This window comes from Microcaecilia unicolor, chromosome 2 (genome assembly GCF_901765095.1).
Source record: "Microcaecilia unicolor chromosome 2, aMicUni1.1, whole genome shotgun sequence".
In the NCBI taxonomy this organism is placed as follows: domain Eukaryota; kingdom Metazoa; phylum Chordata; class Amphibia; order Gymnophiona; family Siphonopidae; genus Microcaecilia; species Microcaecilia unicolor.
In genome coordinates, this window is record NC_044032.1 from 119,974,713 (window position 1) to 119,990,972 (window position 16,260).

The following is a 16,260-nucleotide window of genomic DNA, read 5'->3' on the forward strand; positions in this document are numbered from 1 at the left end:
TAACATTTTAAAACTTTTTGGGCGCACTAGAAATGGTGCGCATTCGAGGCAGAACTACCACTGGCAGCCACATTGGGCCGGCGGTAGTTCTGGGTTAGCGTGTGATAAGCATGTGTTGGGCTATGACAGTTCAGAAATGGAAGCATATGGAAAACCAACTTAGGAAAAATAATTTCGGTTTTGGAACTTCCCTAGTTCTCTAATACTTTCACCAGTTGAAATGGTGCAAAAGTATTTTCAGGAGATCTTGCTGATTTCAGCTGAGCGTGTGCCTCCTCTAGTAAGAGCTCAATATTTAAATTTGGGAGATGAATCTGGAAGTTCTACTCCATTGGGAAGGGCAAGAGAATCCCCGGCTGATTTAAATCTTACATCATTTTTGGAGAGCTCTCTGGAGATTGATACTGCTAGAACTACTCTTCTGGTGACTTTCGCATTGGAGCATGATAGAGATTATGTATTGAAGCTTTATTTTCGACATCTTAATGATCAGTCCCTTGGCTCAACAATTAGTATATTTCCTGACTTATTGCAAGCAGGGGCGTAGCCAGACAACAGATTTTGGGTGGGCCTAGGCAAGAATTGGGTGGGCACCCAGTGTTCTACCCCCCCCCCCCCAAAAAAAAAAAAATTATCTCAGCTGGTAGGAAAATGCTTTTTTCCACCTTGAAAACTGAGCATGTGCAGGTGCTGATGTCAAGAAGAGTAGTGTTTTTGTTACCATCAGGGGAAAATCTGCAACTGGCGGAGCTTGGGATTCCCACCAGTTACCACTAAACATGTGCTACTGTTGGGTGGGCCTGAGTTATAAATGGGTGGGCCCTGGCCCACCCAAGCCCACCTGTGGCTACGCCACTGATTGCAAGTGACACAGGGGCATAGGAAGGAGTTCTTGGCACTTAGACCGAGGACCCTAGCTTTGAGTTCCATATTCATTTTGAAATTTCCTGCAAAATGTGTTATATATCAGTTAAAATTTTTCTTTTCATTGAGCCTATGCAACTGATGGAATTTACTGTGGCTAGAGAAGGAGTTAGAGTTCGTGCTGACCTTGATGGGCCTTCCTTAGGTTAATACGAACTGGCTGTAGGGATTTGTTTTGCTCTAGTGACTACTCACGGTTACTTTTGTTTTTCGTATTTTGATAATTTCTATACTTGACCCCACATATTGTGGGCTAAATTATGATATTCTTTTTTCCTAATAATTTCTTTATTCCTTGTTAATATTTCTGGGATTCTTTTCAAGATATAGTTGTATTCTTGATTATTGTTTGAAAAGCATAAATATAATTTTTTTTAAAAATCTCCTAAGTCCCATTGTATTAAATTGTATTCATTGTTACAACATTTGGAACATTTTTCTCAAACATCTAAATTACTGTTTTCCCTTTGCTTTTAAGAGGCAGAATATGGGTCATAAGTACATAGTGTTGCCATACTGTGACAGACCAAAGGTCTATCAAGCTCAGTATCCTGTTTCCAATAGTGGCCAATCCAGGTTACTAGTACCTGGCAAGATCCCAAAACTGTACAATATATTTTATGCTGCTTATCCTAGAAATAAGCAGTGGATTATGGATTTTTCCTAGGGCAGGCATATGATTTAGACTTTTTTTCTGAAATAATGGAACATTGTAAAAATGCCCAGGGCAAAAAATAGGACTTTTTTGGCTAGACCTGTTTCAATAGCGACAAAGTGCCAAAGAGGTGCCAAAACTGAACAGATAACCACTGGAGGTATAAAGGCATAACCTCCCCTTAATCCCTCAGTGGTCACTAACCCCCCTCCCATCCCCCTAAAAAGTGACAGTGACAGTATATGCCAGGCTCTATGACAGCTGCAGATATAATTATCATTCCTCTTAGAGCAGCAAGCAGGTCTCTGAAGTAGTGTAGTGCTCAGAGCAGCGGACTGTAGAAAAGGGGACCCAGGCCCTTATCCCACTTTGATGCAGTTGTGGAAATGTAAATGCCCCAAAAACCACAAAATGCCTACAGAATCTACATATGATACCTACAGATATAAGGGCTATTGTGGTGGTATACAGGTGGGTACAGTACATTTTTTGCTCAACATATTAATATAAGTTGGTTATGATGTGATGCAGTGACGTTCCTAGGGTGGCTGACACCCGGGGCGGATCGCCGATTCCCCCCCCGGGTGCAGCGCAACCCCCCCCACCCCCGGCGAAAGGACATCCCCTCCCCCCTGGCAAAAGGACACCCCCCTGGGTGCATTTTTACCTGCTGAGGGGGGGGGGGGGGGTGCCGCGCGCCTGTCGGCTTCGCTCGTTCCATGCTCCCTCTGCCCCGGAACAGGAAGTAACCTGTTCCAGGGCAGAGGGAGCACGGAACGAGCAGAGCTGACAGGCGTGCAGCACCACCCCCAGCGGCATGCACCCGGGGCGGACCGCCCCCACTGCCCCCCCCCCCTTGGTACGCCACTGATGTGATGTGTACCTGGGACCTCGTCACGATTGTGGTCGTGACCCCACTTGCGGACTCACCTTGTCTTCTGGTGGTCAGCTTCAGAGAGGACTCCAGTCTGTTCTTTCCTTGCATTGTTGCCTCTGCTACCACTTCTGTTTTTCAAGCCTCACTCTGGTATTCTGTATATTTCAAGCCATAATATCTCATGGAATACAAGCTATTGTACCTCGAAGAACTATTGAGTTGTTCTGAAGACAAGGTGATCTTTTGATAATAGAACTTTTTCATGATGATTTCTTGGGCTGACCCAGTGTAGATAGTAGATGACAGCAGAGAAAGACCTGTACGGTCCATCCAGTCTGCCCAACAAGATAAACTCATATGTGCTACTTTATGTGTATACCTGACCTTGATTTGTATCTGCCATTTTCAGGGCACAGACTGTAGAAGTCTGGCCAGCACTAGCCCCGCCTCCCAACCACTAGCCCCGCCTCTGCCGGTGGTGGGAGGCGTGGCTAGTTTCCAATTGTCTGGTAGAGTGATGGGTGAAAAGTCTATTTTGGGACGAGTACAGGAATATTGTAAGTTAGAATAGCAGTTTAAGAACCAGAGAACTCAGGCTTCAAATCCTACTGTTGCTCTCGTGAGCTCAGTGACTTGTCCAAGGTCACAACTCCCTTTACAAAATTTACTTAGCAAAAGACAGGATATTAAGCAGATTTTCAATCTGTAACCTAACAATCAGATAGCACACCAAGGAGGAACATAGCCTTTAAAACAAAATCTCTATATTCAGAAAGTAAGGGGCTCTTTTGCTACAGTGCATTAAGCGCTAATACATGCTTAACATGGGAATAAAGGCTTACTGAAAAATTCATTCAAGCATTTTGCAGTAAGGTGCCTGTCAGCGTACGCTAATCATGCATTATATTTTTGTAAATTTTCACGAAGGGATGTGTCATGGGCAGGGAAAATGCATTGAAGTATAATCCAGATAGCGCATTTGCAGTAGCACAGAGTTAATGCAGAAGTACTACTACTATTACTATTTAGCATTTCTATAGCGCTACAAGGCATATGCAGCGCTGCACAAACATAGAAGAAAGACAGTCCCTGCTCAAAGAGCTTACAATCTAGTAGACAAAAAATAAATAAAGTAAGCAAATCAAATCAATTAATGTGAACGGGAAGGAAGAGAGGAGGGTAGGTGGAGGCGAGTGGTTACAAGTGGTTACGAGTCAAAAGCAATGTTAAAGAGGTGGGCTTTCAGTCTAGATTTAAAGGTGGCCAAGGATGGGGCAAGACGTAGGGGCTCAGGAAGTTTATTCCAGGCGTAGGGTGCAGCGAGACAGAAGGCGCGAAGTCTGGAGTTGGCAGTAGTGGAGAAGGGAACAGATAAGAAGGATTTATCCATGGAGCGGAGTGCATGGGAAGGGGTGTAGGGAAGGACGAGTGTGGAGAGATACTGGGGAGCAGCAGAGTGAGTACATTTATAGGTTAGTAGAAGAAGAAGTTTGAACAGGATGCGAAAACGGATAGGGAGCCAGTGAAGGGTCTTAAGGAGAGGGGTAGTATGAGTAAAGCAACCCTGGCGCTTTACTTAAAACCTCCTAAATAGGAGGTGTAGCATAATGGTTTATGCATTGGGCTTAACATCTAGAGGTGCTTGATTCAAATCCCTTCTCCTTGTGATCTTGGGCAAGTCACCTAGGGGCCGTTTTACTAAGGTGTGCCTAAAAGTGGCCTGCACTGATGTAGGTGCATGTTTTGGATGCATACTGGTCCAATTCCTCAGCACGCCTGGAAAAAAGACTTTTTTTGTGCCAGAAAATGGACACGTGGCAAAATTTAAACCACCACATGCCCTTTTTCGCCCTGAGATCTTAATTCCACCCATTGACTTAGCAGTAAGGTCTTATGCGCCAACCAGATGGTAAGGGTTCTATGCACATAAACTGCCAATTACTGCCGGGTAAACACCACACAGTATTTTCTACTGCGTGTTATGGGTGCCCACCAAAAATGGAATTACTGCCCGGGGCACACGGTAGCCAGGTGGTAGTGCAAATTTGATGTGTGTTGGATGCAAGTGGGGGCCTACATGCCTTAGTAAAGGGGTCCCCTAACTCTTCATTGCCTTAGGTACAAAATTAGACAGTGAACCCCCCAGGAACATGGTAATACCCAGTGTACCTGAATATAACACACCTTGATCTACCACTAAGGTATGAGCAAAATAATAAGTACATATCAACTCCCACATTATCTTTTTTTAGGTAATGCACACTATTCCCCAGCTGTAAAGAATTAAAATACAGACTAACACATGTGACCAGCTTTTCCTACATGAGCACGCAGCTGTGGAATGCACTACCAACTAACCTGAAAACAATTAACGAAATAACTAACTTTCGTAAATCTCTGAAAACCTATCTCTTCAACAAGGCCTACCACGAGAATCCATAGCTTAACTATAACACATCACCACTCCACCCTTATTCTGAATGTCTTCTTTCTATAACTGTTTGCTTAGTTCTTTTTTGTCATCCTTGATCTCTTTGTAACACCAATTGTATCATTTACCCTGGAATGGCGATGCCAAAACAGGTCTTTGTAAGCCACATTGAGCCTGCAAATAGGTGGGAAAATGTGGGATACAAGTGCAATAAAATAAAATAAATAAATAAAACAATGCGAACATTAGCGCATGGCCTGAAAAAAATTGAAAAATTGCCATTAATATTGTCACATTAAAAATGGGTTTAGAGCGTGGAAAAGTCCCACATTAAAATGCACTAAGGACTAGATCCAGTAAATGGTGCTCAAAAATCGGTGCCAAAAAAGATTGGCGCTCAACACTATTCTATAATGGACAATCAAAGATGAGCGCCCATTACAGAATAGCATTGAGAGACAATTTGGGTATTAAAACTTACACCTCCTGAAACCACGTGTAAATCCTGGTGCCCAATTTGGGTGCACATCCCTGGTATTCTATAACACTTTGCACAAATTTTAGGAACACCCCTGATCCACCCATTATCTCCCATGGCCACACCCCCTTCAGTTGCATGCCATGGGATTTGGGCGCTTATTGTTATAGAATAGCATGTAGCAAAATGCGCGTGCAAATCCAAATTGGTGCCAATTAGCACCCAATTATTGGCTCTAATTGACTTGTGAGACAGTTTAGTTGGACACACATCTTGGATTGGTGCCATATATAGAATCCAAGGGTAAGTCTGTTTCCTAACATGGTTTAGTAAAAGGACCCCTAAGAAAATTGCTGAGATCAGAATTAGCTGAAGTGAGAAGAGGTCTAACCAATCTGATCTCAGACATAATCAAAATGAAAAATGGGATAGAACTCCTCTCACATGAGGAAAGGCTAAAGAGGTTAGGGGTCTTCAGCTTGGAAAGAGACAGATGAGGGGAGATATGACTGAGTGGTGTAAAATGAGTAGAAGTGAATCGATTATTTACTCATTCCAAAAGTACAAAGACTAGGGGATACTCAAGCAAGTTACATGGAAATACTTTTTAAAACAAATAGGAGGAAATATTTTTTCACTCAATGAATAGTTAAGCTCTGGAACTCATTGTCAGAGGATGTGGTAATAGTGGTTAGGTTATCTGCATTTAAAAAAGGTTTGGACAAGTTCCTGGAGGAAAAGTCCATAGTCTGCTATTGAGACAGACATGGGAAGCCACTGCTTGCCCTGGGATTGGTAGCATGGAATGTTACCATGATATAGGTTTCTGCCAGGTACTTGTGACCTCGATTGACCACCACTGGAAACAGGATACTGGGCTGGATGGACCATTGGTCTGACCCAGTATGGATGTTCTTATGACTTTAATGATTTCAGCAGTCCAGTTGAAGAGTCAGAACACAAATCAGAAACCCATGCAGAAGAGGATGGAACACCAACAAAAGTTTTATGACATCTAAAAGCAACTCATTGACAAAACAAGTGCCATGAAAAATATCTAGGTAAGCAGGGGGGAGGGAAAGAATAACAAAAACTAGTCAAGCTACTAGCACAAAAAGTCCTGAGAGAGGTGTTTGATACTAGTAATGAGGAAAACATAGTAACACAGACAAAAATAGAGCGTGCTCATATAGCCTTGGGTGCTCCTAAAATTAATGAGCTGAGAGAATTGAATATAAGACTCACTCTAAAACTGATAAGGAAAAAAGTATACAGTGATCAAGGGCAAGTGACTAATTGCAATTCAATGGCAGCAGTATTTCAATATAGAATGATACCTCTGTTCTAGTACTGTAAAAGCAGAGAAAAATGAAGGAAACAGCAATGATCTGATGGGAAAGGTTTGCAACAGGTAGACAAGCAAGCAGTGCATATGGTACAAATGGGCTGTATTTGTAGAGTAGGAATGTTCAGAGGAGGAGTTTGATTGGACCACGAATGGGGTCATGACTTACATGTGCATTTTATAAAATATGCCAAGTACACAGGAACTTTCCCCCTAATTCTATAAAAGTCACCAAAAATGACGCTGATGTGTCCAATTTGTGCATACAACTTAATTGAACAATGAACTCATTAGTTCCAACATTGGTTTTTTTAACAAGCAAGCATTGGCACTAATTAGATTTAATTAGCATTTAGAAGTGTAAATTTAGGCATGGAAAGCACACCTAAAATTTACACGCGATCTGAAAAAGAGGGTGTGGAAATGGAAGGGTCATGGACGTAATGGTGGTGGTCCTAACATTAATGTGTGTTCTTATGGAATGATGGGGATATGCGTCTAATGGAGTCACATGCATTTGCATCATGTTTCAGTTGGAGCAAATAGCTACTCCTAAAGACAGGGGCGATTCCTGGGCCTAAGCACTATTCTATAAACCATGCCTAATTTTGGGGCCCTTTTACTAAGCAGCGGTAAGCCCAGCACAGGCTTACCGAGTGTCACTTTGGAGCTACTACCGGCCCAACATGGACACCAGTGATAGTTCCAGCCCCAGTGCATGTATTTCCTGCGCTACAGAAAATCAGGCCTGATTTTCTAGCGTGGAGGTTACCTGGCTGTAATTGGGCACTGTCGCACACTGCCTGGTTACCGCCGGGTTACAGCGGGAGCCCGTACTGATCTTACTACAGCTTTTGTAGCCATTTTACCCATGTGGCAAAAAAGTCCCCCACGTAGGGCCCTTTTTACCACAGCTTAGTAAAGGGGCCCCTTTAAGCCTGGTTTACAGAATATTGCTTTTCTTGGTGCTGAATTTTTTGGCACCATATATACAATCTAGCCCATTATGGGCTAACATAGTATGTGCCAACAACATAGGCATAATTTCTGCAGGATTTATGCTATTTTACAGATCAGGAGCAGACAATTTTTATGCACAGAGGGCTGCATGAATGTCAGTATTATCCCTAGCGGGCCGCAACACTATATAATGTCAGAACCAGAAATGCACAGAGATCCATAGACCTTGTGTGATAAATAAATAAATAAATAAATATGTAAAAATGTAGCTAAAACTGATAAAAACGAACTGCTACAGTGGCTTTTCTGAAAATATTTGCATAATTTAGTATTTAAAATTGCCAAAACTCTGATTAATGATGTTTTCTGTGTTTACTTTCCATGGTCTTTATCATAGTTCAAGAAAAGTGAGTCCTTGGGCCATAACGAGGTTGGCTCCACCTGTGCGGTGCAAGCGCCACACAGGTCTTCACTGATGGCTACTGACACAGACGCTTGACAAAAGTCTAGGACACTGTAGTGGGCACTGCGGCGAACCCAAGCTAGAAGTGGCAAGGCCAAGCTCCGCAACAGACAGACCAAAGTTCTAAGCAGGCTGCAAGCAAGCAAAGTCAGGAACAGGTTAACAGGAATGCTGGAGCAAGGCAGGGCAGGAACAGGCTGGCAGGAATTCTGGAGCAAGGCAGGGCAGGAACACTGAAGTCTTTTTAATTTATTTGAAAGCTTCCCATATATAGATATAAATATCATAAAATCAAAACTGAATATTACTAAAATAGCTTCAAAAATTATTGTAGCTGGTGGAAACAAAACTAATAAAGGCTGTATTTTGTGCTCATTTTTCTACACTGGTTTTCTGACCCCCCCCCCCCCCCACACACACACACACACCTAACAGCATCTCCAGTGGCCCAGTGGATTCCCAACTTCCTCCCCCCCACCCACACACACACTCCTTAGCAAAACCCTGGTGATCCGGTGTACCCCCAACTCCTCAAACAAATCACTGGGTGGTCCAGCAGGCACACCAATGTGACCCAGCAGACCCTGGGCCAGGCTGGACTGGACCCCATAGAACTCCCTAGTCCACTAAAAGCACTAGTGGTCTAGTGTAATTCCCCTCCACCCTCCTGTAAATACGTTAGAATTGGAGGCAGGAGGACCACCTCATCCCTCCTGCCTCTGGGCTCACCTACTTCAAAATGGCGGTGCCCAGTCCCTGCTCAGTGCATCCTGGGATGCACTGGGAAGGGCCTAAGCACCATATAAGGAGGGTTTTATTTCCTTATATGGTGCTTAGACCCCTCCCAGTGCATCCCAGGATGTGCGAGGCAGGGCCTGGGTACTACCATTTTGAAGCAGACTGGCCAGGAGGGAGGAGGCAGTCCTCCTTCCTCCAATGCTAAGATATGTGCAGGGGTGTGGAGGGAAATTCCACTAGACCTCCAGGGCTTTTAGTGGACTTCCTAGGGGTGTCTGGTTTAGCCATGGGCCTGCCAGATTGGGTTGGTGGGCCTGCTGGAGCACTGAGTAATTTATTTTTGGGGATTGGGGGATAGAGTCCACCATGGATTTTTAAAGGGGTGTGTGTGGGGGACAGTGATTTCCTTTTGGGGGTCAGGGTAGGGGCATCCACTGGACCACCAGAGATATTTTATGGAGTGTGGGGGGGGGAGGGGTCAGGGGTCCACTGGGCCACAGGGGATGTTGTTAGGTGTGTGTATTGGGGGTTGATCTCAGAAAAACGGTGTGGTGCTGAGTTTCCTGTCAGTTTCTGAGCCAATAAGTGCTCAGGTGCTGACAGGAAAGTTAGCACGGGACCCCAATGACAGCTGCAGAGCTGTCATTATTTCTTAGCTGCTAGGGCAGGGGGTTTCTTTGAGTCGGTTTTCTGTGCATCACCCGGAATTGCTAATGAGCTCGTTTTAATACAAGAGAGCTCATTAGATTGCGACTTTCGGTCACTGCTTCCATGCACGGTAAAGCAGTGGCCGAAAGCCTCTGTGCATTGGCTGCATAATAATGTTTCTTTTGGATTGGCTAAAACCAGTCTAAATGAAATGTTGCAAGCCAGGTTTGCTTTGAGCATCGGGACCTGGGAGCCATGCCTATCTGGAGCAGTCCCACTAAATATCAGGGCCACAGTTCCCATCTATTTCCAAATTTCCTGCTATTGATGTGTTTGACTTTAACATTTTTATGGATGCAGCCAGGCATTTTATAATATGCAATTCCATGTTACTTTGTTGGGAGAGAGGTTTACCCTAGTTTAATAAGCATTTATTATAATTTTCATAATCCAAAGCATTCTTCTTAACCCAAAATTAATTATGTGGTAAGTTGACTTACTTTACATTAACTGCAGAACAAAATGATCAATAGTTTTTCATTATTTCGTGCAGAGCATGCTTTGGAAACTAAGGGGTCCTTTGAAAAAGATGTGCTAACAGATTTAGCACATGCTAATATGAATTAGTGTGCATTAAATGCCATAAGATCATAACATACATAAGAATAGCCATACTGGGCCAGACCAATGGTCCATTTAGCCCAGTAGCCTGCTTCCAACAGTGGCCAATCCGGGTCACAAGTACCTGACAGAAACCCAAATAGTAGCAACATTCCATGCTACCAATCCCGGGCAAACAGTGGCTTCTCCATGTCTATCTCAATAGCAAACTATGGACTTTTCCTCCAAGAACTTGTCCAAACCTTTTTTAAACCCAGATACACTAACTGATGTTACTACATCCTCTGGCAATGAGTTCCAGAACTTAAACTATTCATTGAGTGAAAAAAAAATATTTCCTCATATTTGTTTTTAAAGTATTTCCATGTAACTTTAGGGTCCTTTTACCAAGCTGCAGGAAAAAGGGCCATGTGGCAGGGAGCCCTTCCCACCACACATTGAGGTGGCAATAAGGGCTCTTGTGCTAACCTGGCGTTAACCGGGCACCCCGCGGCAATGCCTGATTACCGCCAGCTTATTACCACACAAGCCATTTCCAAAGGTTTTCTTTTTCTCCCAGAAATGGTGTGCGCTCAGTTTGGGACTACTGCTGGTGGCCACAATGGGTCGGCAGTAGTCCCAGACGAGCAAATAGTAAGCACACATTTGGCTTACCGCTGCTCTGTAAAAGGTCCCCAGTGCTTTTTGAAAGAATAAAAAATTGATTCACTTTTACCCATTCTACATCACTCACAATTTTGTACTCCTCTATCATATCCCCCCTCAGCAGTGTCTTTTCCACACTGAAGAACCCTAACCTCTTTAGCCTTTCCTCATATGAGATGAGTTCCATCCCCTTTATCATTTTGGTTGCCCTTCTTTGAATCTTTTCTAATTCCAACAGAGTGAAACGCATTACCAGAAGAGTTAATTTTAAAAAATAGTCTACAACTCAATTTTAAAAACAACTGAAAGCTTGGCTGCTCCACCAAGCCTTCTTGCTGTCTTGAACTTTTCACCCACAGATGTTATAGTGAGCATATGATGTACTTTGCAGTGGAATTTGCATTATGTTACCGCACTTTACAACAGAGGTCCTCAACACAGTCCTCAGGACACATCCTGCCAGTCAGGTTTTCAGGATGTCCCCAATAAATATGCATGAACTACATTTGCATGCACTACCTTCATTATATGCAGAGCTATCTCATGCATATTCATTGTGGACAACCTGAAAATCTGACTGACTAGGTGTGTCCCCTGCTTTGTAGTAATGGTCACAACTTGTTGCATTATTTCTAATCTTTATGTATGTGTCTTGTTATCTGCCTAGTGCCGTGGATGGTGTGGACTACAAATCTGGAAAGTTAATAAATAAATAGATAATTAAAGGGCCCTTTAACTAAACTGTGATAAAATGTGTAGTTAGCGAAGCATAATGCTAACACTTCCATTGCCACGTCCCCTGACAGAAAAATTCAGTAATGCAAGACTTAATGCATGGAAACAAGCAAAGTACTATAAAACCCCTAAACATGGTTGCAACTGGCATTTTTCAACAACCTGTGTGCCCAAATTTGCATGCTAGTCGGAACTTTGAATGTCCCTAAGTGCTTAACACATTTTAGTAAAAGGGCCCCTAAATAAATAAATATATACAGCCATGTGCACATACTTTTTTAAAAGGTTAAATTTTAATGGAAAAGTATACACAATGATTAGAAAATGGGTAACCTGCCAGCTTACTATTCCTCCCTGCCCTAAACATGTCACTGGGAACACCTCCGTGCAATGGGACTAAAAGTTCTTACTGTGTGGACATTTAGTTGCATTGAGGAATGGTAATTTTCAGACTACTAATGAATGTGAACAAATGTTTTTTATTTGTAGCTTTTGCATATTTACATCAGTAAAGTGAAAAGAACACTCAAAACATTTACAATAAAAAAGAAATTACAAACAACTCTAGAACATAAGGATTGCCACACTATGTCAGAACAAATGGTCCATCAAGTCCAGTATCCTGCCTCCAACAGTAGCCAATCCAGCACACAAGTACCAAGAAGGATCCCAAAAAATAGATAGATTCATGCTATTTAGCCTTAGGGATAAGTAGTGGCTTTCCCACAAATCTATAACAGATTATGGACTTTTTCTCCAGGAATTTGTCCTACCAGTTTTTAAACCCAGTTACACTAACCACTTCTATCACATACATTGGCAACAAATTCCAGAGTTTAATTATGCACTGAGTAAAAAAAATATATATATTTTCCCCTATTTATTTTAAATGTACAACTTTGTAACTTCCTGGTATGTCACCTAATTGTGTTTTTTTGAAAGAGTAACCAATCACCTTTGACCTGCTGCAGTAAAAGGGGGCCTCGGCGAGCGTGAAAAAAATGCACCAATGCCAGCGCAGGCCCCCTTTTGCCACAGCTTGGTAAGGGGCCCTACATTTTTTTACAGCTGGTAGTCACTCCCTGTGCAGGTTCCAATCCTGCTGACTACAGGCTACTCATTTATCATTTTTACTGTTATTCTTGAGAGTAAGTAGCATAGAAGTTTGTGACATTTTGGGATCCTGCCAGATACTTGTGACCTGGATTGGCCACTGTTGGAGGTAGGATACTGGACCTTTGGTCTGACACGGTATAGCAATTCTTATGCTCTAAGGTCTATAATGGAAGCAAAGCAATGCAATTTGAGTACTTTGAAGCCCATATTAATTGGGGTGTGACAGGGAAGAAGCAGAATCAACCATGTTTCAGCTGAATTTGAGTAGCCTATCCCAGGTTGCAAGTGCATGTGATGACTAACTAGGATTCATTTGTCAGATAGGTATCACAGAGAGTGGACAGATCCACAAGCTCCTAACTTGATAGGGAAAGAAAAGATTTAAGGTTAGAAAATGTATTACGGAAAGTCTGCTGTTTAGATACTCAAGTTTATACTGTGAGAGTAGCAATGGCTTGGGTTGCTACTAGTACTGTTTATAGCAGGAGAAAGTCTGTGCTGGATTATAGTGTTATTATGCTTCCCCCCATATCTAGCTATGCAGGCAAGCTACAGAGTAATTCAGAGAGAGAGAGACACTGTCTTTGCTGCAGGATAGCTAAACAGCAGAGCTTTTGTTTATCTGTGTCATAGAGGTAGCGTGACACAGTAATAGTGAATTTATTTGTAAAATGTATATATTGTTTTCCTGGTACAAGTTCATTCAAAAGGAATTTTTAGAAATGAAAGGAAAAATGCAAAAAAACAAAAATAGAAAACACAAATATCATAACAATTAAGGGGTCCTTTTACTAAGGTGCACTGAAAAAATAGTTTGCGGCAGTGTAGATGCGTGTTTTGGGTGCACGCGGAATTATTTTTCAGCGCACCTACAAAAAATGCCTTTTTTTAAATTTTTGCCGAAAATGGGCATGCGGCAAAATGAAAATTGCCACGCATCCATTTTGGATCTAAGACCTTACCACAAGCCATTGACCTAGTGGTAAGGTCTCACACGGTAACCGGGCGATAATGGTCTACGTGCATCACTTGACGCTCGTAGCTGCTGCATGTCAGAAAATAAAAAACTTTTTTTGGGACATGCGTAGCGGGCGCATGCCAAAATTGAAATTACCACAAGGGCCATGTGGTAACCGGGTGGTAACTCCAATTTAGCACACATTGGGCACGCATAGGTGCCTACGCAGCTTAGTAAAAAGGCATCTAAGCCGCATAAGCGCCTACATGCACCCAGCGTTCGCCAGTTCTGAGTTACTGCCTGGCTACCATGTGGCCTTTGTGGTAATTTCATTTTTGGTGCACGTCTGCTACGCCCATCTGAAAAATATTTTTTATTTTCTGGCGCGCATCAGCTACGTGCACCAAGTGGGATTTGACACGCTTAGGTCATTGTTGCCCAGTTACTATGTGAGACTTAACCACTAGGTCAGTGGCTGGCAGCAAGGTTTCAGACCCAAAATGGACATGCAGCAATTTTCATTTTGCCGCACCTCCATTTTCGGCAAAAATTTTAAAAAGGCATTTTTTTACAGGTGCGCTGAAAAATGATTCTGCCAGTGCCCAAAAAAACGCATCTATACTACCGCAGGCCATTTTTCAGCGCACCTTAGTAAAAGGACCCCTTAGAGACTACTTAACCCCTAACAATCTTGTGCATGACATTTGCACCACAGTGCACTGCACCATCACTGGTGTTAGTGGTCTGCTCTGTGTGTATGTCTGTAGTGAGGTGTGCAAACAATTCTAGCACTTTCCTATAGTAATTGTTTAACAAATAAATTCTACCATGTCACACTTACTAATCTCCAGAGGTGACATTAGGAGAGGCACTAAAGGGAAGACTAGTCTTACTCAAGAGAAACCTGCATGAGCACAAGCCGCAGCAGTAATGATGCAAGAATGAAGGGAATGGAAACCAGAACCTGCCTGCCTGCAAGGAGAGAATGTTTGTTTTTTTTCTGAAGGGGCATACAGCTAGAAAGGCAGGGATGAGTAAGAATATGCAAGAGCTGCCATCACCTCCTGCTGTCATCTCCACCTTTAGTATGTTAACAGGCAGAAAAAGGTAGTCACTACAGAGTGACAGCAGCTGTGGAAGGTGTCAGTAATGCCAGCACTGCAGAAGATCTACTGATTCAGAGAAATTGTCCGAGGGATTTCAATAGAAATCAAACAAAATAAAACATGGAAAAGAAAATAAGATGATACCTTTTTTATTGGACATAACTTAATACATTTCTTGATTAGCTTTCGAAGGTTGCCCTTCTTCGTCAGATCGGAAATAAGCAAATGTGGTAGCAAATAGTATATATAAGAGAAACATCAAAGCATTACTTTGACAGTCTGACAGAGTGGGAGGGTGGGGGTATGCATGGGGACATCAAAGCATTTCATTGATATTCTAACAGGATGGGTGTTGGTAGGTGAGAGGAGGGTGATAAACAGAGAAATAAACAGAGTAATACAACTTTATGGTTTATAATGGGCTAGAAAACCCAGATCCTTATTAAGTCCTGTCTGTTGGGTGTCAAAATATTCAATCATTCTAACTTCAAAGGTCTTACGTTCTTGTATTGTTTTAAAGTTACCTTTCAGGATCCTTACTGTGAAATCACTGGTGCAGTGTTCTGGTCTTGTAAAGTGTTGGCCCACAGGGGTGGGGGCTTGACTGGCACCGGCTATTTTCATGTGATGTCTGTGCAGATTGAATCTTGTCTTAAGCATCTGGCCTGTTTCTCCAATATAGCATCCTTCGTTACATTTTTTACACTGAATGATATATACCACATTGGAAGATGAGCATGTGAAAGATTCCTTTATGTTGAATATTTTTCCTTTGTGAATGACTGTGGGGTCCTGTGAAATGTTTTGGCATAGCTTGCAGCTGGATGTATTGCAGGGAAATGTGCCCTTCACCTTCAGTCTGTGTTGGGAGTTTACTCCTGATCAGCTTGTGTTTTAAGTTTGGTGGCTGTCGGAAGGCCAGCACTGGCGGGGATGGGAATATCTCTTTCAGTAATTCATCCCCCTGGAGTAGGGGCTGTAGGTCCCTTATGATTTTCCTGTTTCTCCAGCTCTGGGTTGTATGTCACTACAAGGGGAATTCTGAGGGATTTGAATTAGCGGAAGGGGACAGTGGCCAAGAAGGGTTTAGAGCAGTGATGGCGAATCTATGGCACGCGTGCCAGAGAGGGCACACAGAGCCCTCTCTGTTGGCACGTGCGCCCAGCCACTGGAGGAGAGGGAAAAGTAGTTATCTCAGGTTTTTTACGTCGTCTGGCTCTGTTCTGGGCTGGCTTGCTTCTCTGTACCTCTCTGGCTTGTTTCTTCAATGTTCCGGGCTGCCGGCAGTGTCAGTGCAGTAAGCATACTGCCTTCGGCGGCCCGGAAGCTTTCCCTCTGTTACAGTTTCCTGTCCCGCATAGGCGGGATGCTGCAACAGAGGGAGAGCTTCCGGAGCCGCCGAAGGCAATGTGCTTACTGCACTGACACTGCCGGCAGCCCGGAACATTGAAGAAATGCAGAGAGCGAGCCCAGAACAGAGCCATCTCACCGGGATTGAATCTTACCTTCTGCCATTCAGGCAGGCACTGCATCGGACCCCCTGCTGGTGATGCCATCATC